Source organism: Cyprinus carpio, chromosome B11, assembly GCF_018340385.1.
Source record: "Cyprinus carpio isolate SPL01 chromosome B11, ASM1834038v1, whole genome shotgun sequence".
Lineage (NCBI taxonomy): Eukaryota > Metazoa > Chordata > Actinopteri > Cypriniformes > Cyprinidae > Cyprinus > Cyprinus carpio.
In genome coordinates this window covers 19,169,445-19,195,788 of record NC_056607.1, presented here as the reverse complement: position 1 = coordinate 19,195,788, position 26,344 = coordinate 19,169,445, and the positions used below count along the sequence as shown (strand labels likewise).

The 26,344-nt window shown below is 36.7% G+C and overlaps 1 long non-coding RNA gene across 1 annotated transcript in view; it reads right to left on the bottom strand.

Annotated features, from left to right (window-relative positions):
• The window catches only part of LOC122138930, a 76,182-nt gene that overhangs the window by 16,343 nt on the left and 33,495 nt on the right, over positions 1–26,344 (bottom strand). The window lies entirely within an intron of this gene.

Here is a 26,344-nt window from a genome sequence, read left to right as displayed (position 1 = left end):
ATGCTACAAAGAAGTTTAACTTTATTTTAAGTGGCCCAAGGAGATACTTTAATGATCAGGACGAAGAATAGTACCCTAAATACTTGCTGTGTTATATGTATGATACAATATACACTACCATTCAAAAGTTTGGGGTGAGTAAGATTTTTATTTTTATTTTTTTGAAAGAATGTTACAAATGCTACAAAAAAGGTATAAAAAAAAATCTTGTACTTTTGAATAAAAAAAAAAAAAAATGTTTCCATAAAAATATTAAGCAGCACAACTGTTTTCAACATTGATAATAATAAGAAATGCTTCTTGAGCACCAAATTGGCATATTAGTATGATTTCTGAAGGATCATGTGACACAAATTAACTAAAATAAATGCTAAAAAAAAACAGTTTTGCAGCATAGGAATAAACTACATTTTAAAACTTACTCAAGTATTTAAATATTTCACAATATTAAAGTTTTAAAAAAAAAACTTTACAAATTACAAACTTTTGAGCAGTACTGTATAATGGAATGAATTTACTTTAAATCACTAATATTGCCAACGGAAACTATCATATAAACTGTTCATAAAATGTACTTATATACCAACTTTGCAGTCATGCATTTTTGTTGCAATCATTTTAACCTTACATGACCCATTTCTAGTTGACAGTGACTGACTCTGACAGATCCAAAGGTCAAAGAAAAAAGTCTGTGCTGACTGATGAGACTTTGTGGCAGCGAGATGACAGGCCGCACATTGATTCTCACACCTCCTAGAATACATTTGTTCAGGAAGCTCAATAACATGTCATGTATGCATCATACCTAGCATGATTCAGTGGCTTTGTGAGGTGGGCATTAAGAGTGGGCAAAAAAGTACCACCAGGAAAAATTATTCAGCCATTTCAAATGTACATAAAAAGACTACTGTTACAATGCAAAAACTGTTTACTTTAATACATGAATGTCACTTTATTAACCTAAAAATTAACTGATCTATCCTCATGTTGTTCCAAACCTGAATTTCTATTTAATATATATATATAAGATGAGTAAAAGATGATAGAATTTTTATTTGTTGGTGAACTGTCCCTTCAAGCAAAATTATATGCTATTGATATTATAACAAAACAGTTGTTTTCATTGATACAAATAGATATGCAAATTAGGTTAATGAGACCACACCTCTTCTGCCTACAAGACTTGAAAACTCATGATAATTCTAAAGCCACTTTTTGTCATGTCTGTTCAATGATTTATTTGTCTGCACCATAACGTAATGTCTTTCAGATATCTTCATTTGGGACTTTTTTCAACAAACACTATATTTGATTAACTACAATTTAATTGACAGCCCCAGCAGCAACATGTTAAAACACTCAGATGGACCAAATGGAAATGCTTACTGCCAAAGAATATGCAGACAGTGAACTAATTATTCTGACTTTGCATTCAATAGCTATCTGCTTTGAAAACCAAATATGCAAGCTACAAAATCTGAATAGACATGTTCTGGAAACAGAGCCAAACCCCGTTCTTTCTGCTGACTGAAACACATGCACATTCTTGTATGTCACTTTGGTAAGGAAGCGTCTGGCAAAAGAATAGGTGTAAACACAGGGCTCCTGTTCAAGCCAGATTTTTTTCATTGGTTGGTTTATAGCGCTAGTGTTTATGTGAATTTAGTTAGTGATTGTGTGTCAGCAGGTGGGCGGGTACAGTGTTTATATAATGACAGTTTCAAAGACGGATCTCAAAACAAATAGAAGCATGAAAAACTCAGATAATAAATCTGCTCCAAATATGACATGGAAAAAGCCATAATGATGAGGGATTTACATTGATTGTGAGGAAAAGCTTTGTAGCTGATGTGACATCATCATTCATCATCGGAAATGGCTCGAGTATGACAAACACAGACTCATTTCTATGGTGCTGAAGTATTCACCCCTACCTTTGGAAGTATAATCTTTTACACGTTTATGGACAACCAACCACAGATTGTCAATCAGTATTTTAAAAAGTTCAATTAATTCTCAATCGGTTGAGATCTGGACTCCTTTCTGGACAAAAAAAAATGTTTTCATGGTACCTTCAGCTTTTGTTTGGGGTTATTGTCATGCTAGAAAACAAATCTTCCAAATAACTGGCGTCTTGTGGATTTCATCAGGATTTTGTTTAATTAATTTTGCCCTCTGCTCTCAAAGCATTCATAAACCTCATGCTGCTGCCACTGTGCTTCACTATAGGGATGGTGTGTTTCTGATGATACACAGCCTTTGGTTTACGCCAAACATGTTGTTTACTCTGATGGCAAAACGCTCAATTTTGGTCTCATCAGATCATAGAACATCCTTCCAGCTGGCTTCAGTGTCTCCCGCATGCCTTCTAGCAGACTCTACTTTTTTTCAGTAGCTAGTGTTTGTTTTGTTTTTTTGACAGTGGCTATTCTTTGCCACTGTAGCATAAAGCTGTCACTGGTAAAGCAAACCCGGCAACAGATGTTCTACGCACAGTCTCTCCAGTCTCAGACACTGAGGCTTGCACTGTAGAGTTGTCACTGACTCCTTCACCAAACTTTTTGGGTACATCACTGTTAATGTAGTGTCATATTACAATGAGTGATCATAGGTATTTGGGAATAATGTGCGGTTCTAGTGCAGACCGCAGATTTTTTGCATGTTTGCATAGAGATATTACAACATGTAGGCATTTTACATATGAACGTAGAGATAAACAGTTGTTTTTTGTATCCTTTTACATACATGGAATTAACAGGTTGCTTTCTTTTGTATTTAATCAAAGAGTTTCATAACATTTGTTTAATGACATCACAATTATTTAACACATTTACGCTTTGGCTAGGATTCAAATAACTTTACCCAAAAATTTATAGATATGTCTATATATATATATATATATATATATATATATATATATATATATATATATATATATATATATATACTGTATATATATATATATATATATATATACACAGTATATATCTTACAATGTAATTTCTTCCTTTGATAGCAAAGCTGAGTTTTCAGCATCATTACCCCAGTCTTCAGTGTCACATGATCTTTCAGAAATCATTCTAATATGCTGATTTAGAGCTCAAGAAACATTTCTGATTAGCAATGTTGAAAAACGTTGTGTTCCTTAATATTTAGTGGAATTTTTTTTTAATCTATTTTTGATCAATTTAATGTGTCCTTGATGATTTTTTTTTTTTTTAATTGTGCATACATTAATATTTTTTCCATTTTAGATGCTGTCAATATGTTCATATTATGATACATACAATACAATACATACAACTGAATTCAGTTTATATACATACAGCTTGTAAGCATAAACATTACTTATAAATACTACAAATATCAGCCTGTAATTTAGTTCTTAATATACGCAGTACATTAAAATCAGTCCAGGTAATTCCAGACTGCACATGGCCTTTAGAATCAGCAGGCCTAATTAACGCTCTGAACAGGTCCTTGGTACCTGAGAGATGTCCAGCCGGTTTTATTCTGCAGGCACCGACAATGATAAGCATCTACGGGAATCACTGAGAGCTTATGTGCTTTAAAATGGTAGGTGGCTAATGACTGTTTTAAGACATTGATGCACAGGGGGCTTTCAGCATCTGCAAGGTGAAGAAAGAACATTACCATATTAAACATATAAAATATGACTCCAGAGCAGTAGAGCCCGGATAACCGTCAGAGAAAATGAAAGGTGCAGTCAGTGGAATGAATAAGAAGTCTGCCCAAACCAGCCGACACTCCAGTTATTTACTACCTCTTAAACCGTTCAGTGCAGTTGCCCTCCTTTTTATGGGCTAAATGTGTTTTCAGGAAAGAGATCTTACAGAAACATCTACGTATCATTACTCAAAACCACAAATAGCAATGCAGAGCTGAGACACATTATGTTACAATTTTATATACTCTTAAAAATAAGAAAAAATACTGTATATATATATTAAAACTTTTAGGATCAAAAGAGTTGATCAATTTTACACATTTTAAAATAAGCGATATTTAAAATTCTGCACTATTTAATATTATTATCCTATTATTTATCCTAGGTTTATAAAGTATCATACTAAATTATAATAACTCTATACTTTTGACATTATATGGATACTTCTATTCAACAAGGACACATCATCTGAGGTCCCCTCCATTGTGATCTAATCCTATTTACATAAAATGACTTTGAACTTATGGACCTGTTGCTATGACAACAGTTTCAAATGCCTTTAGGAAAACAATTATATCAAGCAGTTACAACAGTTATATTCGGCTTACTCATTAGAATGTATGTTGTATGTTTAGTTTTCAACAATATGTCTAGGGCACAGAGAATAGATAAAGAATAATTAAATAAATCATAGCAAAACATGATTGGTCTTTATAAGACATAAATAGATAAAATTTGACCTGACATCCCATTTAAAATAGCCATTGATATGAAATGCAACACTCAGTAAAGCCATCAAGGTTTCCCCAGTGTCAAGCTGAAGTATTCAGTCCCTGAAGAGCATTCTGTGGACACAACAAGGTTATTCAATGTCCTCTCCCAATTAAAATCCAGCCCAATGCTCTGCTAAAGCAATCAAGCCAAGGATGAGGCTGTTGCCAAACGCTGAGGAGAGCTACATTCCCACTGCTCTGCATTAATAGTGATTCAGTGAAAGCTGAATACCTCCTCCAGTCTGCATTACTGCAGCACACGCTTCAGTAAAAGCCACAGTGGTTTGGCTGAATGTGGCCTTTTTCCATCCTTGTTAAATCTTTTATAAAGATCAGCCTCCTTGTTTTTGCCAAATATGAAGGCTAATTTTGTGGAGCCAGAGTCTTAAAACAAAATTTTCAGTTCTTGGAATGTAATGGTAATGTGTGCTGAGTGTCATTCACACAAATATTCATTTTGTTAGTAGGTGTGTGAAATGTGAGGGACAGAGGACTCCGCTGGGGCCTGTTATTCCGACTGATACTCTTATTCAAGGTCCAAAAACAACTAGAAAGGGCCAAAGGATGTTATTACACAGCACATTAGACCCTCTTCACGTTTGAGTGATTAGAATGTGATATTATATAATTGGCAATGAGTTATTTCCTGTTCTGTTTAAGGCTCAAAGTTAAAGAAGTTAAAAAAAAAATGTTATTTAGTCACCCTCATATAAAATTATAGCATGAACTGAATGAGTAAAGAAAAAATGAACATATGGGTTCATCATCTGCATTTTTTAGTAAACTGCCTCTTAAATATTCTACTCTGGGTTTCAATCCATGAGTGTTATGAACTGGATTGTGCGACCAGATCGTAGATATTGGAGAGGAAATTAATGCATTCTTTTGTGTCTGAGTATTTCAGATATGAACCACTGTTGGTCTCATCGACCAAAGCTGTTTGATGGCTTCAGGTTTTGTTGCACATTTTAAGTAAACAGGATGAAAAAATCATAAGAAATGCAAAAATCCATAACATTTGTTCTCTTGTTAAAAAAAAAAGAAAATCAATTTTACTCATACTTAAAGGCACATTACTGCATTGGACAAGCTGTTCTGTGTCCTGTTTGTTTCATTATGTGGCCACATACCGCTAAATGGCAGTTTGAAATATTCTGCAGTGTTAAAATTCTTCAGTTTGACATCCAGAGCAGGAGCCAAGAACATCCAACTCCATTGAAAGACCTGCAAACTTCCTTGGCAGATTTTCTTTCCCTGCTTTTTACTGTTAATGCTTACAGCAAGTGAAAAGAAAAAGTGCAACGAAAAATAAACTTGCATTACATTTTTATAAAAAAATGTTCAGTCACACTTTTTATTTTATTCCAATTCTCGACATTAACAAACTGTTCATGTGTTATGAGAAGCTTTTAAACTATGTTTATCTAGAAATCAGGATATTTAAATGCTTATTTAAATGAAAATGTGTGCGTATGCGTGTTAGACAGTTCGGTAGTAAATAACATGCAGCAAACTAACAGTTCAGATATTGACTCTCCACGTTCTCCTACCTCATTAAAAGTCAAATTCCTCAATAACCTTTGGCCAAAAAGGATGTTTCATTGCATTACATCAGCAACACCTTTTGATTTCCAGCCAAATGGGTTATTGATAGTTCTGCAGGGGAGTGAGATGAATGCTTGAGAGGTGCAGAGAGCTCAGGGTGACTCCAGATCAGAGTTTGAGCGTCACACACAAGCAATCTTAGAGATAGTACTCCTCCAGGGAACTACCTACAGAGAGCGGGGAGGAAATGTGTCTCCTGATAAAAGGGTTTTTCAGGTCATCACTGATACACTTTGACTCACACACAGTCTGCACAACTGTCTGCAGGTGGTCATTCGTTTCTCATCCCTCTCTCAAGTTCGACCCCCGACAGGTGGTAGGCGCTCACCTAACGATTAACCATTCCCAGGACATCTTTCCAACCTCAGAGCTCACTATTCTGCTGTTGATGTATTCACAAAACACCAGCAAGCTGAAGTCAAACACTCCCCCAAAAGGACAGAAAAATCACACAAGATCTCTCTAAATAGCTCAGATGCTTCTCCTAGACAGCAACAAGATTCTTTAGCAGGGGTTTTCAAACGAGGCTTGCATGGAAGTGTTTAAATTTTACAAATTGTATTTTAAGGGTTGTCAGAGTTAATTTGCACCTATTTTATTATGCTTCTTTGGGTGATAAATTATTTTATGAGATCAGAAATAATAAATGAACAGCTATTTTATTCTACTGGCACTTGTTTTTAACACTAAGCAAAAATTCTGTATATAGTTTTATGGGGAAAAAATAATAAAAAGTAATAAAATATAAAAAGCATTAGCAAAATAAATAAATAAATAAAAAATAATAATAATCCAGATGTTTTATAGTAATTATTTTTACTAAAATAATTACTATAAAAACTAAAAATCCAGTTTTGTATAAGTACAGGAAGTATACTTAATACGCTTAGTGTATTTCGAAAAGTTCGAATTTTAATGTCTATTTTTATGTCTCATAACATAAGAGAAACATCAGTAAGAAAAGTAATGCTGAAATGAACCATCTGAGATCATCCTCACAGATGAAGGACCAACCTATAAGCAATGACATTTTCCTCTGGGTCCTGTCAGCTTTATTAAGACAGGAGTAACTTAATATAAGCTTTCAATTGACAGTGACATGTTTACTGATCTGAGTGCTGCATTTGCTACAATCACCAAATGAAAATGAATAAACTATTTTTAGCTCAGCACTGCACGGCATCAGGATATTACCTCAACGGCTGCCACCTCTCATATTTCATTATATGTGAGAAAACGCCACAGCTTCAGATAAAATATGACACATATAATGAGGCAAGTGAGATGAGGAAGATCTAAAATTAGCAGGAATCTGTTATCGCTGCAGGTAAAAAGAAATGAACACAGAATTCATTCCTTATAGCTCCTATTTTAGATTTAATGATTTTGAATGATGCAAAAACACTCACATAATAATACAGGTTAAAAAATGACCTGGGGGTGAGTAAATGATGTCAGGATTAAATTATTTGGGGGGTGAACTATCCCTTTAAGTTTGTTATTGCATTGTGTACGTTGAGACGTAGTATCTGTAGACTGACATCCAAATGTGACATGTACCTGTAAGATTACTGCAAGTATTCAGATATTCATTGGTTGCTTTTATCCAGAAACAGCTCTCAGGGGTGGAGATGGGGGACAGGAGCATGGAGTGTCTGGGAGTCTGCACGCATGCATGGCGCCAGATCTGATATAATTGACCATGGCAGATCCAGGGCATTTTCCTGCTATCATAAAAGAGCTCTGAGTGATATTGATCCTGCTGTTTTTTTACTTTTATTATTTTTTATTCTGCTCTCCCTCTCTCTCTCTCTCTCTCTCTCTCTCAGTAACTGAGGCACACAAAGCATTAGGCACCACGGGAACTGAAGAATGGAAACACATCTGACTGTCCTTTCTAGTATTTGGCCTGGTATTATCATTATTTCGGTCATAACGAGAAGCCATGACGCATAGAATATTTGTCCATTCTTTAAGTAAAGAGCACTTAGGTATTTTGTTGCATCATCTTTGGCTAAAAGCTCTGAGAGAATTAAATGTCATTTTGGGGTTATAAATATAAAGATAATGTGCTCTTAAGATGACTCTTATAACTTTTCCATTAAAATGGACCATTATTTCGACGTAAAAGGATAGTTCATTCAAAAATAAAAATTCAGTGTCCCTATAAGGTTGTTGAACATGGTACCATCTGTGATTCGCTAGTTTATTTTCATTAAGAGAATGGTAGCAGGTGAAAGTGGCAGTAATGCACTTACATTTAATGCAATTTCTAGATGTATTTATGCAAAATGATTTTTATTAACGACACATTTTTGTGGTTTGTTTGCTGAGAATAAAATCTGTTTTGGCACTGACAACTGAATTTAACCAGTAGTCTGCATTACTATACTTGCATTAAACCTTTTTTTGGCTCTATGTTCAGCAAAGCCTATTGAACGGAGCATTCAGATGAGGGGGCTCAAAACAGGACAGAAAATAGCCTATTATTTGTAATTTATGATGTTTTTTGATGTAAAAATCTTGATTACATTAAGGGCCCTATTTAACAATCTAAGTGCATGGTCTAAAGCGCAAGGCGCAGTTGCAGGTGCAGTTGGGGCATGTCCGAAATCACTTTTGCTAGTTTAACAATGGGAAAAATGGTGGTCTAAAAGGGTTGTCCCTATTCTCGTGAGTAATGGGCGTGTTTTGGGCATAACGTGCAATAAACCAATCAGAGTCTCATTTCCCATTCCCTATTAGAGCCAGTTGCACTCGTGCCATGGCGGGTTCACTGTTTACATGGAGGAATTTGCAAGAGCAAAGACTGAATGCACCTCCAGAGAGGAAATGGAGCTGCTTGTGCACGACGTAGCCTAATTCTGAAACATGTAATGACTATCCATTATGACATGTAAGCATTTTTATATTTATGTAGCCTACACAAATATAACATACATTGAAATCCTTCAATTTAAATTATTTGGCATGTTTGTGTGCTGCTGCTCTTCCCTGTGTGTGTAATAAGCAGAGTGTACGCAAGTTGTAAACCCGCCTATAGGTGCATATTACTAATGCGCTCTTTAAATAACAAAAAAATACTGCACCATTTATTTTAGACTAGGTTTTAGTTGGTCAATGGCGCAGTCTATTTCATTTGCATCAAAATAGCAATGCGCCAACAATGAGCCTGAACACACCTTGTTTTTAGACCAGCATGCCCGTGAGCGCACAAATGGGTGCAAATGCATTTGTAATTTAAACAACATGGCACAGGTTGTGAAAATGATAAATGATAACTGCATCAGGCAAAAACTAGCAAAAAATTATTGCACCGTGCCTTGCGCCGGGTATATGATGGAGCCCTATAAGTTGACTTCAGAGAATAGTACAAAATAAAAACAGAGGCAGTTCATGACCCCTTTAATGATATCCTTCCTACCTTTCTGGGCCTTCAAAATGTCAGTTGTGTTGGATTTCATTAAAAATATCTTAATATGTGTTTTCCGAAGGTGAACAAATTGGTCTTATGGGTTTGGAAAGACATGAGGGTGAGTAATTAATTTCAGATTTTTTTATTTTTGGATGAACTATCCCAGCAGGTACACAATGTCATAAGACATTTGATATTTGGTTACATTTCGGTTGCAATGTCGGGTGACCAAAATTCAGTGTCAATTCAACGTTTAATGTCAATGTTAATTTGATGTCCAATACCGACATCAACTGATGTTGATATTTGTTGTCTTTAGGTTATGTAACCAAAATCCAATGTTATGTCAGAGTCAAATTGATGTCAAATACTGACGTCAACCCGATTTTCATTCTCAACCAAAATTACGTTATATTGACGTCCTGTGCCTGCTGGGATCCCTTTAGATCATCAAAGTTATGTCATAATCAATGAACAACTAAGCACTGATGGTTTGCCAAATCTGTTTCACCGATATGCTATTATTACAGCATCAAATAAGGGTGCTCTTGCTTTCGTTTTAGCACCCTAGTAGAACATGTGCCTATAGTTATATGCCCTATAGTTAATGCACACTCTATAGCTTCCGACAGCAGCAACTAGTGCTTGTAAAAGTCGACTAACTGACTACTCAACTAAAACTCATACTATTCTTTCACCTTTATGATCAGTCTACATGCATCTTTATAAATGATGTCTTTCAGCTGAATATACTTTGTGTTTTGTGGCTCCACATAGTTCAGTAAAAAAAAAACTCTGCTGATCACTTGAATTAATGTTTTTTTTTTTATTATTTTGAAAACTATACTTGGATAAGACACTACCCTGTTACCCAGTACTCTAACATTACTGATTCAAGACAGCAAGTTTAAGTGGCCACATGTAATTTTTCCTTCCCAGAAGAGTCTTGTCTTTGGTGAATGGTTTCAAAATATCTTTGCGTCGGTGGAAAAGGGGTATCTGTCTGTTCTGAGGTCGGCGTAAGTCTTCTGTCACTGCTGCTTAAGTCTGTCTGCTAATTACTGTTACGCAATCAGCTCATTGCTGCTAGGACACAAGAGCATTATTAAAACTATAAATATCTCACCAGAATTGTTCTTGAGGTTTAAAATTCTTAGCACACAGGCTGCTGAGAATCTGCTGAGAGTTTGGTTTACATCAAAAACATTGATCGGTAGAGTCAGGACAGATCCTTGAAGACCTGTCAGGAATGTTTGAGACTTTACTACCCATCCAACCCTCAGTATTTGTCCAATCGAACTGATGGCATCTGGGCACAGTTCAGCATGAAGAGTTGTTCATCTCTGGGGACAGACAAAGGGGCGCTGTAGTAAGGGAAACCGAATGAGTTATTCTCTGCCTCTCTCGGTCTCACTTCCTCTCTCTCTCTAACTCTTCCCTCACTTCCTCCAGGGCTACTGTCAATTACTCAGACATTTAATCACCCCTCTGCTCTGTGGATGTGTCCTTACATTACACCCGGTGCTGGCTGGCAATGTCAGCTATAAATAACCCACCACAGGGTGCTAAGGGCCATAACAGCACAGCTCACTGCCTCTGCGCTTTTAGAGAAGCTGGGTTACACTGGAAATTTAGAACACACTATTGTTGACATCACTTCTAATTCCCATCAGCCAATCTAAACCACAGTAAAGCTGCTTTGGAGATTTTTCAAATATGTTAATGTGGGCTTTGAGAGAAGTAAACAATGCCTGTTTTTTTTTTCAGACACAGTGGCTGAGATTTATTTGAACTAAGGAGACAATGACTACAACTGACTGATTTGAACCACATGACCACTGTGGATATAAAATGAGTATGCTTTAGCAACACTCAACACTGAACACTGGCGTTATTTTCCATACATTTTTCAGTACATTGCCCTTACAAAAATTAACCATGGTTTTATTGTAGTAGAAGTGTAGTAAATATGTTTTTTTTTGGTGCATTGATTGCCATTTGTATAACCACAGTTTTACTACAAATACCATGGTTAAACCATTGTGAAACATATGAAGTATATGCATGTTTCCTTTTTGTAAATTATAAAAAGCGCTGATTTGTTGAATCAGTGACTGAATGATCTGGTTTCAACAGTTGTGAGTAGATAATTAATTCAGTGTTTTGAAACAAATCTGATTCAAAAATCACAGACTGCAGACTGGATCAGGAGCTACAGTCATATCAAGTCTGTGATTTGAACTTCAATTCATGAACAAATCAGTTTATTTTATGAATGAGTCTTTAACCGAGTTCTGCAAATGTTTTTGAGCATGTTTTCACTGTGAAGGGATCATTCATGCAGTGTGTTTAACTCGATTTGTGAATGAAACAATGAATCTAATTAGCTAACTGAGTACAGCACAAATTTTGGTGGAGGCATTCCTGATGTTCTGTATAATTTGCGTATTTCTTTTCATGAATCAGGCTTGAACCAGTTGATTCTGAGTTTTTTTTTTTTTTTTCTTGATTTTGTTAGTGCACTTTCGACCCCATACTTCTCATTTACAGGAGAGCTGGTGAGGTGGAGATAACATATTAATAAACCAAAACAACTGCACAGAGAGGACAGGCAAACAGAACTGATTATCCCTGAATTAAATATGAAAACATTAATAATAAGCAGATAGAGATAATAAACAGTGGCATGCAGTAGCATAAGTCTTTGTCATTAAAATGCCTTTGTCTCTTCATTAAATATTCATTAAACCCAAAGTACATTTCAGTGATAAAATTAGCATGAAGTTAAAAAAAAATCACATGCATTGTATCAAAGCGTCTACAGTACTGCAAACATACCTGTTTAAAGTCCTGCACACTAAATATGAGCTATAGCAGCATTACATCCGCCATGTTGCCTAAACTAGAATTAATAAATTCCGTTTTACCTTCTATATATTTCACAGTAAGCAATACATGAGGACACCAGAGCCCGCAGAGATTCCGCTGATGTCAGTACAAACACCAGCTGCTCACCAGAAAAGCATCTCAACACAGACAAAAACTTTATAATGCAAACGTGTGCATAGTATAGATGCAATCTAGGTCAAGGGCATAGCACTTTTTATATCTCAACATGTCAGTAAGTGCAAAGGATTCTGGGAACTCGGCCAAATGACTTTCTGCGGCTAACCTGGCAGATCTTCTATACAACAGCCAAAATAACAAGCAGCTCTCATAATGCAGCTCCTGTGTTTGTGCAGAGCGGGGACAATTTCTTCCTCTCGCATAAGAAAGGCTGTGATCAATCTACTAAAACACATCAAATTGGTGGGTGAAACACGCACATTGTGGTGCTCATAACAACAATGATGTCTGCTTTCAATGTGTGTGTGTGTGTGTGTGTGTGTGTGTGTTTATGGCTGAACATTTCTGAGGTTTTGGACACAGCTAAAGGAAGAGGTTGACCACATTTTGTACTGCAAGGTTTCTCCGCCCATCCATCTGACTCCTGTAAAGGAAACATGCATGCTGCCCAAACCACTGCATGATATATAAACCATTAGCCAGTGAAATCCAAAGGAAACATCATCCCAGTGATTTACAGCTACATTGAATAAACACTAGCTTCATCTTAGAGATATGTATTGTGTTTACACAGCTGACAGAGTCAAATGAGTTTCATTCATATTTAAACAGTTTTGTTTCATGTGCAACTTCTTAATGATCTCAAGCCAAGTGCATATGTAATCAAAAGCTGTTTTATTTTGATCAAATGTTATTGCATTTCAAACTAGCAGCTCATATTTCATTGGGAAAGTTCAAAAACTAATCAAAATGGATGAATTGTTCAACCAAAAGGACGTGAAAGTGGTACTCAGTGTGTTCATACAGTCACTTTCAGGTTTTAAATGCTAGCACAGCTCTCATTGGCTGTCGGTGGCATTACACGCCCCGTGTGTTGTGCTTTCATGACAAGTGTTTCTCCATTCATAATTGCTAATGAGGACCGACATGGAGATTAACACGACAGCCCCAGGGCTTTGGCTGAGAACCAAAGTCTTAACCCCAAAACCAACAACCTTAATCCAGGGGTCCGGAGAGATTCCCCAGCATGTACCGAATCATGAAATCCGTGTTTAATCAAAAAGCTTTTTAAAGAGTCTGTTCACGGCGGCCATTTTGGGATCACCCCAAGGCAGCTATTTCCAGTTATGAAAATACAGCTCCCGTCTGCTTGAATGAGGAAAGTCGGAAATACTTAAAACAGTTAGGTATTTTTGACTCGTTTTCCAGTACAAAGTTTATTTGTCCTATACCATTGGTAGATACTGTATTTTTTCATTGTTTTAAGCATCAGTTTGCTTACTTTTTTGGTATTTTTTCATAAAACAAGTTCTGTCATTAATTACTCAACTTCATATTGTTCCAAATGCGTAAGACCTTCATTCCCCTACAGGACACAAATTGAGATATTACATGGACTATTTTAATTATGCCCTTATTACCTTTTTTGGGCCTTGAAAGTGTCAGTTGCATTGCTGTCTATGCATGGTCAGAAAGCTCTTGGATTTCACCAAAAATATCTTAATTTGTGCTCCGAAGATGAACAAAGGTATTTCAGATTTGGAACGACACGAGGGTGAGTAATTAATGACAGAATTTAAATTTTTGGGTGAACTATCTCTTAGTCATTTTGCTTCTCAAGTACTTTGTATCTTGATTTAAGAATGTTTAGATGTTTGTTTTCTATTGTTGTGAAGACCAGAAATGGCCTTTGTCAATATGGTCAGTGGTTCTTTTAATCAAATCGTAAAACTTTCTTCCTACAGCTTCCATGTTAAGCTGCTTTTCAACAACCTTCCTCCTTTTTCAAAGTTTGGCCTGTCTCCAGAATCCACAGAATGTAAGTCAGCCTTTATTCAGCCACTAAATGTCTTAGGGGAGGACGTAATGCCATTTCATAAAGTGTCTGTGATTTTACTGCTTTTCGAATTGGATATGTTTTTTTGTTTTTTTTCACCACCCAGAAGAAAATTCCCAGTGGAATCGCCTACTTTTTGCCAAACACTAGTTTATGCGGTAAATTACTTTTCATTAAATTAAATTTTTAAGTGGAGCAAAGCAAATGTTCTTTTACAGATGTGATCCACAAAACCATATCCATTTGAATAATACTTTAGATATAAACTCAAGATGATTAACAATTATCTTCTGTGGTTCATACAACTGTTGGTAACAATGAAAATCTTGGTTAACTTGGTACAAAATCTTTATGTGTTATCACGAATGAAAGCTATGGATAATTTGTACCCCTGTAGCTCTGTAAAGAATATAACCACTTGATAAAAACTCTTTGCCAATACTGGGAGCCCTTCAGGTCGAGATCACATTTGACTGCAATCTTCAGTTACAGTACGTTTTATCCTTGGCTCAATGGTTGGGCATACCACAACATGTTTGTTTCTTTCCAACTTGGCACCCACAACTGTACTGTTTTGATTCAAGGACTCATCTTATTCAGTGAAAGGCAGCATGTACTAAACAGTATGTTCTTGAAATATTCCTATTTACGAGAGCAACTAGATTCAAGTCTCACAAGATCTCAGCTCAAAGAATGAGTTTCAAACCAATACAATTATACATATACACAAACACACAGCAGTGAGTGGGAATGATTGGTTTGGCAGTATGTCATTATGGATGCTTTGGCCGACCATATGTTCAGCATGGTTTTGCATGTTAACTCATTGATTATTTCCCTACAGTAACACACTCACAGCAAGAAGCTCAGTCTCTGTGAGTAAACCTTCTGCTGCAGGAGATTCTTTAAAACTGAATAGGTTATTGCTTCGATGGCTTGGGACAAATATTATTTAAGTCAGGAAATACCATTTGCAACCCATTTTACTTTGGTAATCTGAATAATTTAAGAGTGAAACTGGAAAATTCATTATGAAAATGTAACATGAGACTTGATTTTATTTGAAAGGTATTAAATGAAAAACTATTAAAAATAAAATATAATATAATATAATATAATATAATATAATATAATATAATATAATATAATATAATATAATATAATATAATATAATTATAATTATAATGAAGGTCCAACAACACAGGATCATATACATCATATACAAATACCTAATTTGCTCACCAATGGATCCTCTGCAGTGAATGGGTGCCGTCAGAATGAGAGTCCAAACAGCTGATACAATAATTCACAAGTAAACCAAACAATTCCTGTCCATCAATTAATGTCTTATGAAGTGAAAAGCTGATCGTTTTCAATAAACACATCCATTATTAAGCTTTCAGCTAATACAAAGTCTCTATTAATAATAAAAGTTAGCTATCCTCAATAAGGAGAGAAATGTGCACAGATCAAGCACCCTCTACAGCCCAAAATGTTATAAACAAAACAGTAGGTGGATTTTAACATGTGTGGATTATTGTGATGTTTTTTTATCAGCTGTTTGGACTCTCATTCTGACGGCACCCATTCACTAAAGAGGTGAGCAAGTGACATGATAATGAACTTCTCCGAATCTGTTCCAATAAAGAAACAAACTCATCTACATCTTGGATGACCTGAGTGTGAGAAAATTGTACGCAAACTTTCATTTTTTTTTGGTGAACTATTCCTATAACTGTGCTTTTCAAACTAATCTTAGCTCTCATAACTCAATGAATGAGAGGCGTGTGATAAATGATTTAGTCCTCAGTCTTGTGGCGATTCTGGATAGTGTACCTTTGTGGTAGCCGGTCAGAACCATAGAGGCTATTTAACCAACACCACAGGTGCCCAATGTGACACAGCTGGACAGTAAGCCGTAGCCCCTGGAGCAGATACGGCTCTCATCGCTACTGTTTGTCTCCTGCATGTTGATTTATACTGCTCTCTTTTTCCCCCCTCTCTCTCTCTTTAATTTGTTTAGCCCTGCCACCAGTGTGCATCATAAAATGGAGCTGCCTCTGAGAACATTATCAGTAATTATAGACTAAATGAGACAGCCAGGAAAAGTGTGCTCTAACTGGAACGTTGTGTTCTAGGGCCACTAATAGAGGAGAACAGGCAACAACAGCAGTCTGTTAGAGCTGCTCCTGTGACAGATTCAGTTAGCTCAGAGATGAGAGCGTGTGTTTATGTGTGTTTGAATATTCTTCTAAACACCATGAGTTACACATGGGATTTGTGATTGTGTGTGTGAAATACAGTAGCTCAGACTGAATGGTTTGTTGAGCTGAGGGTTTTCGGTTGCAGTTTGAATGGGCGCGATGCTTACACCACACCCAAGCCAGACACTACTTGATAAGGCAGAAAGTGTCTTCCATGTAAATCACCTTATACTAATCAACCGCAACAGGACACTTTGTCCTGTTTGGGATCACACTAGGTAAGTACACACACACATTTTAATTGTGTGTGTATATCCCCTTAAATGTAGCCTGAGGTACACTGAGCATCATACACCAACAGTCACAATAGCTTAAGCATAGTTATGAACATATGCATGCAAAAAAGCAGAATGTGATACCGTACGACTGTGCTTGATTTTATAGATAATGTTATCTGGGTCTGCTGTGCCGAATAGCTCAATTTCGGTCTCATAACTCATCCTGCAAAACTTCAGTTGTTACATAACTACGAGAAAACTCTGTTAGAGTTGGCCTTTCACAGAAAAAAGAGCCAGAATCTGTTCAACACTCAAGAAGAAATCACTGATGTCTAGACAGTCTGTCCCATATCAGAGCTTTGCAGTTCTTGGCAGTGCTGTAGCGGTCCTCTCGGTCAATTCTCTGATAATTGCAGACTTTGGTAGAATGGCCTAGGTCTTAGTAGTTTTTTTCTTCTTCTCCAATTCTATTTTTTTCCACAATTGTATAACCTTCAGAACTGACATACTTTTCTGTTTTAGCCAGTGATGTCTACTGTGAAATCCAGAAAATGAACACTAAAGATATGAAAATGCACATAAGAGTTTACTTGTAGTTATTTTCAAATGTTTTAAAGCACCAAATTATAAGTAAAGCCATGAAAAGGATAGTTAAAAATTACAATTCTGTATTAATAAATGCACTCCAAACATGTAAATTTCAATCTTTCCCCTTTGACTTCCATAGTATGGAGAAAAAAATACTATGGAAGCCAGTGGCTACTGTCAACTGTTTGGATTCTAACATTCTTTATGTTTATTTAGGTTTAGCAGAAGTTATTATACAGGTTTAGCATTATACAGGTTTGGAACAATATGTGGGTGATTAAATGAGACAGTTTTCATTTTTGGGTGTACTAATTTACACACTTGAAGCATCTCAGCTAACGGCTAATGTTCTGGAACATTTTTTTCCTCCTGAAATGTTTTAGTTGGACATTCATATAACATTGTTTTGTTTTTTGTTTTTTTTAATTCAGAGAATGCTTTGAATGTTCAGAGAACATTCAAAGATAACATTTCCATAATTTTTGTAAAACAGGTTGGCAAAATATTAAAACGGAATGTTTCCTTAACATTTGCATAACATTACTAAGAAAAAAAAGGGACATTTTAAAGGTTCAGAGATCATCCAGAAATAGATTTTAGGTCTGTTTCAACCCAATATATCTTTTATTCTTTTATTCCCATCCTTAACTTTATGTTCACATTTTTGTTCACCATATCCACTATGTACCGGTCACCTTTATCCTTTGCCATTACTGTAATCCTCCATGGTCAGGCCAATAAAGCTTAGCTGATTCTGTGTCTGATAAACAAAGAAAGAGAGAGAGGGAGAGAGCGAACTGAACGATACATAAATGATAGTGAGAGAGGTTACTTAGCAACCACGAGTTAAAACAAACCATAACACCACTGTGCGATGGTGTGATTGAATTCAGAGATAATCCACCACAACACATCTTCACCCAACAGAACATGTTGTACGTGAACAGAAATACAATGTGATACTAAAGGTAAATACTCCAAGGTCTTTCAGTCAGATGTTTGCAGCACCAGGGAATAGAGTAAAAGCTGCATTTCATTTCGGCTTCCTCGTAGGTGAGAAATTAATAATTCATTTGATGTTTGCACACCTGCAATCTGGAGCCAACAAAGAGTGTTGAAAGAGTTGTGGTGTGAAATTCACAAACGAATAAATCTAATCTTACTGAAACAAATCAAAACACAAACTGGTTACTTCTGATTAATCTTCATAAACAAATCTTTATCCATTGTACACACTATGCTTAATTATTAGTTACAACCATGCCTTCATTTAATGTAACACTCAATGTAGGATTGCATCAAACAATCTAGGTGAAAAAAAAACAACAACAAATGGCAAAAGAGTGAAAGTTGGGGAGATTTCAGCAGTGAAAAGAACCATTTTAATCAGAGCTATATATAAGACAAAATAGTCTTATCTGTGAATTTCATAGAAGCTTCTTTAAGATTCCTTTCCATTTTGGTGTGATTATAAAAAAACAGCATGCTGTACATGAATAAAGGGATGGATAGATAGATTGGGATGTGACACCGAAGACGCCTAATAGTATGTGTACAAACCTTCTGTTTGCAAACTTGATGGTAAAATGCATTCCTGTGGATGATAGGTAATATATAGGCTTACATACAATAATAAAACAAACAACATATTGACTTGTAAATCCATTCTATGTCCATGCAGTACTTTCATAAGCAGTAATGTGTTGTGGCAATGTACCAATAGTGTCTTTGACTGCTCTTCATTGGGGGGCTTTCAGCAAATCATAGTATATGCAGTTAATTAGCATAGCATAATTAAATTTGTCAAACATTTTTTTGATTGACAGTCCTAAAATAAATGCAAGTAGATAAGTAGCTGCTGGTTGTTGCCATGTGGACCTGTGTGTGTGTGTGTGTGTGTGTGTGTGTGTGATACATCAGGGGAAGTAGGTCACGCCACAGCCGGAAAATTATGCAATGCGGTAAGAATGTGCTTTTAGCTGAAAGGGAGCTGTGAGATAAATAGTAGCTCTCACATTAATAACAGAGCGAAGGGTAACAATTGATCCGGCAAGCTAATAGATGACAAAGACAAGCTAGGCTGCTCTATTCATATATCACGCAATCAACCAAATCTGCCTGTGCCATTAAAATATCAGGAGAACAAATGTGAGAATTTGTGTCAATGGACATGCAGGTTTGGGAAGCCCAAGGTGAGCTGCGGACATTAAATACGGGACTGTGTTTTTGTAGGTGACTGTGCTTCTTCAGCCAAGATTGTGAAAGCACAATGGCAGCTGAAGTGGGTCTCTGCACCATTCCCATGGCAACTGATCACATGGCTTCTGGGAAAAATCAACGGGGACTGTGTCTTGTTTCGTTATGATATGAACAGGCTGTTTTTCTTTCTCTCCTCCTCGTCTCATACATGCTCAGTGTGTATGTGCGAGAGACCCCCATGCCCACCCGCAGTAATTGAGAATGTCATGGGCTTTTACCGGAATAGGGGAATAAAGATGGAGTATTGCTGATTAAAGTTATTTACTTGACATGGAAGCTGCATGTAATCATGAATAAGTGGATTGGTTAGAACAGTGCTGACCGTTTCAAAGTAAAAACAACAGATTAGAGTTTAATTGAGAGAGGACCCTCGAGAACAGGAAATAAACAGCTGTGTTGACGGCACACCAATTTACATCTAGTTACCCAGTCACTCTCTAACCTTGTGTTTGTGATAAAAAACAGACAACAGGTTATTCTGGGGCAATTATGTAATATGTATTATTTAGACATTGTAAAGAACATGTTGTGGCTACTGATGCTGTCTGCATTGTTATAAAAAAAAGTTCACACAAAAATGAGAATTAACTAATCACCCACAGGGCATTCAAGATATAATTATTATTATTATTTTTTTTTTCAGAACAGATTTGGAAAATTTAACATTATATCACTTTCTTACCAAAGGATACTCTAGTAAATGGGTGCCGTCAGAATAAGAGTTCAAACAGCTAAGTTTTGATCATAAAAGTCTTAATGATGGATTTGTTTATCACAAACAGGCATTTACTGATGGACTGGAGCCGTGTGGATCACTTTATCAATTCTCATTCTGATGGCACCCATTCACTGCAGAGGATCCATTGACATAATGCTAAATTTCTCCAAATCTGTTTCTGGCAAAGGAACAAACTCATTTTCAAATTCTCAGCAAATTTTCATTTTTGTATAAACTGTTACACCTACAGTAACACCTAATTCGCAAAATTATGCAAATTGTGGTCAGGCTGTGGTCAAGAATACTTGAAGCAGCAGCAGATTACTGCAATTTGGTAATGGGGCTTTAAATGTGCCTGACTGTACTGCATGTGTATATAACCTGTCTGCGGTCTATCATATGATGAGTGACTGCTGCCATGTTTTTCAGAAAATATAACACAAATATATTTTAATAGCGCAACAATAACTGCAGCAGGTAAATAGCATGATTTAGTCAATTAGTCAAAATTACATTAAAATGTACAATTAGTCAAAATTACATTAAAAAGAGACATGTTTGTGCTGAAAAGAATCTACTGAAGAGTTCTACCGTGAAGCCAAATGGTTCTAAGAACAGTAAGTATGGTTATGGTTATTTTCCCACTTGAGCTTGGTTTGGCGTGGCATGACTACAAACCGCAGTTTTTCAGTGTTTTTTTTTGCCTTGTTAAACTTAATAAGAATTGTGGTAGCATCCTGGGGTGTGTTTCCCAAAAGCATTGTTTGCTAATTATGGTCGTAATTCCATTGAACTGTATTGGTAACGACGGAACTTGTGACCATAGTTGCTTTTGGGAAACGCACCCCAGGGCGGTCCTCCAAAACATTGAGCAGTTGTGCTTTGGCCAACCCAAGCCTGAAAACTCTGACAGCCAATCAGAATCCATCTGACTTTAGAGCAGCAGACAACAGAAAGTCAGTATGACACTCCATACTTTGGTATGGATGCTAATATAATTATCATTAGAGTTATCTTTATAGTTATCTTTCTTGACGTGAATGGGCCTTGCGGGTTTTTGCACTAAATCACTTTATTCACATTACTGGCTGAATTCACCTCATATAATGTTGAATTACAGTGAATTTGCTGTTGTTCTCTTGCTGGATGTCTTTTAGATAAATCTCAGATACACCAATTGCATTACTGTCATTTTGAAATCAAAACAATGAATCATGTGTCTGAAATGTGTGTTCGCATACTTACATATTAACTGTAATTTTGTTGAACTGAAAACATATGGCATCGATGATTCAGTTGTGCAGAAAATTGTGTAAAAGATGATAACATCTGCCTGTAACTGAGTGCTTGGCTTCACTTCTTGCCAGTTTGTTTCAGAAAAGACCACCAGAAAACCTCTCAATAAAGGAACATTTATAACTGTTGACGTAACATTACTGGAAAGGGACTAATCATTTTCTTTTTACCACGTTGACTTTTTTTTAACTGATGAATAGTTATTTTTACAAGACTGATGAGAGTCACTTGAAAAATAATGACAAAGAGAATTCCCAAACACTCTGCCTGTCTGCCATTGGCTGACCAAACAGGCCCCGCCCCACATTCACACCATTGGTTGAGCCAATGTTGGTGTGTCAGGCTGGACAGAATGTTAAAACAGAACAATAGCCACAGTGTTACAGGATTTAACCTGTAGTTGGGTTATTTTTATATGATGTGATAAGAAAATACACACTTTAATAAGTAGAGCCACTTCGGGTCTATGCTTGAAGCTTTACTCCCTGAATCTGGTCATGTAGTCTGACATACAATACATGCACATACATAGCAGCAGCATCTTTATGGCACACAGCTCTAAACTGCTGTTTTCATTACCGCAGGATAGTACACACACATACACGCTGACACACTGTGCCCCAATAGGTTTGCTTTGATAACAGCAAGGGCTTGACTTAGTTGCCATGCCAACAGGACAGAACAAAGACAGTAGCCATAATGACAGCAGCAATAGGAGATATGAGAATCACAGCTTCATACATTTATATTCACTGCCATGATACAATTTACACACATAAAGCCTCATTTTCTGGGTTATATAAAGCTGCCTTTTGGCATTAGTGGTAATACTGAATAAATAACATGTATATTCAATCATGCATTGCATTTGCTGTCAACAACCTGGATGCTTTGTGCATTTAATAAACACATTTTTGTTGGGTTTTTCTGTGAGAATTAGGTCACCCATCTTTGCATCCCTCTCTGATGTTTTATTATTACTGGTGCATTATTCCTTTATTATTCCTCGAATAGTGCCACAGAGACCATGCATTCCACCTCAGCACTGTCCTAGCAACCACCAAAACATCATATCGAGCGCCCAGGACACCATAGCAACAACCTAGAGACCATAATATCTTATCAATATCAATATCTACCACCCAGTATAACCTAGCAAAGTGCCAAGCCTATAACCAGAACACCCTAGCAACCACCCAAACATAATTTCAGTGGCTGTCCAGAACACCCTAGCAACACTCTACAGAACATAATATCTCAACAATGTCCTAGTTACCACTTATAATACCCTAGCAACTGCCTAGCAACTAACCAGAACACGTAGCAACGTCCTAATAATCACAATATTGACAATGCCCTAGTTACCACCAAAAACACCCTATCAACACCCTAGAGACCATAAGTCGTCAACAACGCCCTTGCTACCTCCCAAAAAGCTTATCAAAGCACCTAGCAACTAACCAGACTGCCCAAGCAACACCCTAGTGATCACAATACCTTAACAATGCCCTAGTTACCACTCAGAGTACCCTATCAACACCCTAGAGACAATATCTTAGCAATTTTCTAGCTACCGCTCAAAAAAAGAAGAAAAAAAAAATACAGAAAAGCACAGAGCAACCACTCAAAAATCATATCAGCAACCACACAGAACACCCTAGCAACACCCTAGAGACCATAATACCTTAACAGTGCTCTACCCAAAAACCTTATCCAAGTGCCTAGCAGCTAGCCAGAGTGCCCTAGCAACATCCTAGTGACCATAATATCTTAACAATTCTCTAGTTACCACCCAAAACTCCCTATCAACACCCTAGAGACCAAAACAACTTAATAACATCCTTGCTACCACTCAGATACCCTAGCAATACCCTAGAGACCATAATATATTAACAAAGCTCTTGCTAACACACACACACACAAAAAATTTATCCAAGTACCTATAGCAACTAACCAGAGTGCCCTAGTAACATCATAGTGACCATAATATCTTAACAAAGCCCTAGCTATGACCTGAAAAAACCCATCAAAGTGCCTAGAAACTAACCTGAGTGCCTCAGCAACATCCTAGTGACGGCAATATCTTAACAATGACCTAGCTACCACCTAAAAAAAAAAAACATCAAAGTGCCTAGCAACTAAACAGAGTGACCTAGCAACACCCTAGTGACCATAATATGTTAACAATGCCCTAGCTACCACCTGAAACCAGGCTGTATCTGAAATCGACCACTACACTCTTAAATAGGGCACCTGTAGTAGTATCTGAAACCATAGTGGACGTTCTTGAGTGCACTCATTCAATACCACAATGCACTGCAAAAACAAGTGTAAAACTGGTGCACACTCAATAGCTAGAGCATACCCATAATGCATTGTAAGATTCACGCGCTAAATGAATTGCTGTGTCTCGGCAGAAGATGGTGCCCACAGCGGAATCATCCATCCATCTATTCATTTTACAAAGCGTTCGCTCACGGCATAATACAACACAGGTATAAATGTATAAACTAGGGTTTATACATAATTTCAATGACAAAGTTCAAGTTAAATCCTTTAATCTTACTACTGGAGCTGCAGTTTGCCAGCTTCAAATGATTATTAAACAGCAAGCACAAACTATGCAAAAGTGGCAGTCCTTTCTTTGCACCGAATTCACTCGTTTTCAATAACTCATTCAAGCAAACAACCAGAATGCTTCAGCAACTACCCAAACATCCTATCAATGATTTTGCAGAGGCAAGTGGTCTGTATCGAGTTGTGGTTGTTATGCTGCAACTACATATCTAGTAGTTACTATTCTCTCCTTGGAGTGTTGCCACTTCAATTCACTGTGTGGCAGCTTTCGCTCTCTTTCATTTCTCTGTCTCCTTTCTTGACGACACATTAGCACAGTCCCATCCTCCTCCACATGATCCAGCATTATATTCACCTGCCTATGAGCAGCACTTTTACAGTCTGATAGTATATTAATGCAAATATGTTCAGGCATACGGCAAGATGTGATCTGATCTCTCAGGTGTGACAGGATGAGATCATATCCATATCAGCTCATATAGGCTGAGCTCAGATTTTGCTATAAAGCCTTTGCATGTGTCAAATCAGCGGGCTATTTTTAGCCGTTCTATGTGGTTGGGAGACTGGTGGGACTTGTAGATAGTGGCTCTTTCCCGCTCTAGGCTGGAAGACTGCAGGCAGGATGAGTAAAGACAGGACTAAACGGATTGATCCTATCTTTCCCACCCCCACTCCATCTCTCTTCCTACAGCACACTCCTTGTTCCTTTCAGTCTGGAGCGATTGATTAATCCCTTCGATTAAAGACCCCCCACGGAGCTCCATTATCTATAGCGGGTATGATTTCAGCACTTTGCGAGAATATCGTAGATTGCACCAATTAAACAATGCACCCTTGAGATTTATCGCTCGTTCTCTTGGGTACGCGGCCGCTATGATGTAATTTATTTTAAGTGAATGTGTAATATAAGTAGCAGGTTAGCAGGGCTCCCCCCTCCTCATGCAGCAGGGCAAACTATTGAACCTGATTGAGTCAGTCATATAGATTGAGATTAACTCCCCCTGAGAAACCCAGCGGTCACCCCATATATACTAAATATACTACATACAGCTCCATTTTAGTGTATTTAGTCTTTTAAATTACTAGGGGGAAAAGCAGGCTACAGATGGTTTAAAGAAATTATTAAATTAGTTTGATGTTGGCATGCATAAAGGTTCTACTTGAATGTTGTTTTTGGTTATTATCTTTTCTGACTGTGTAACTACAGTGCTTTCAAATGGCCCATTTTTCAAAAGCATTACTCCTTTTCGACATTAGAACTGGCTGTATTAATCTTAAATTTGTAGCTTTTTAAAATTGGAAGGCCAATGCCAAGGGAACATGGGGATAAATAGAGACAGACAGATGAAGAAAGAGAACGTAAACATGAACTTGACTAGGTTTCTGTGTTAACAGAGCCACCTAGTGGCTGAAAGTATATGTACACCCTGTACACATACATTTAGCCACCAAACAGAAATGTGGCATTACATCACTTGCTCACCAGTGAATCCTCTGGAGTGAATGGGTGCCGTCAGAATGAGAGTCAAAACAGCTGATAAAAACATCAAAATAATCCACATGTATCCAGTCCATCAATTAACATCATGTAAAGCAAAAAGATGTGTTTATATTAAACAAATGAAGTATTATTGACTCATATTTTGGCAAGATGCATCATTTTAAAATTCAAATGCCTTGATGGATGCATTAATTACAAAAACACAGCTTTTTACTTCACAAGATGTTAGCTGATAGACTGGAGTCATGTAGATTAGCTGCTTGTGGATTATTGTGATGTCTTTATCAGCTGTAAAGTAAAATAACCAAAACAAGCCCTCTTTTTTATTTTGAATTTTATTAAATAAACTGTAAAGTTAAAGTAATTATTTATTATAATTTTTTATTTATATTAATTAATATTATAAATATTAATTAATGAAAATAGTTTAATTAATATATACAGTAAATGGGCTTTATCCACTAAAGCCCTAGTTTGTAATTCATCCCATTGATTAGGCCTTTGTTCATTCATTCTTGCAAACATGTGACTGTCCTTGA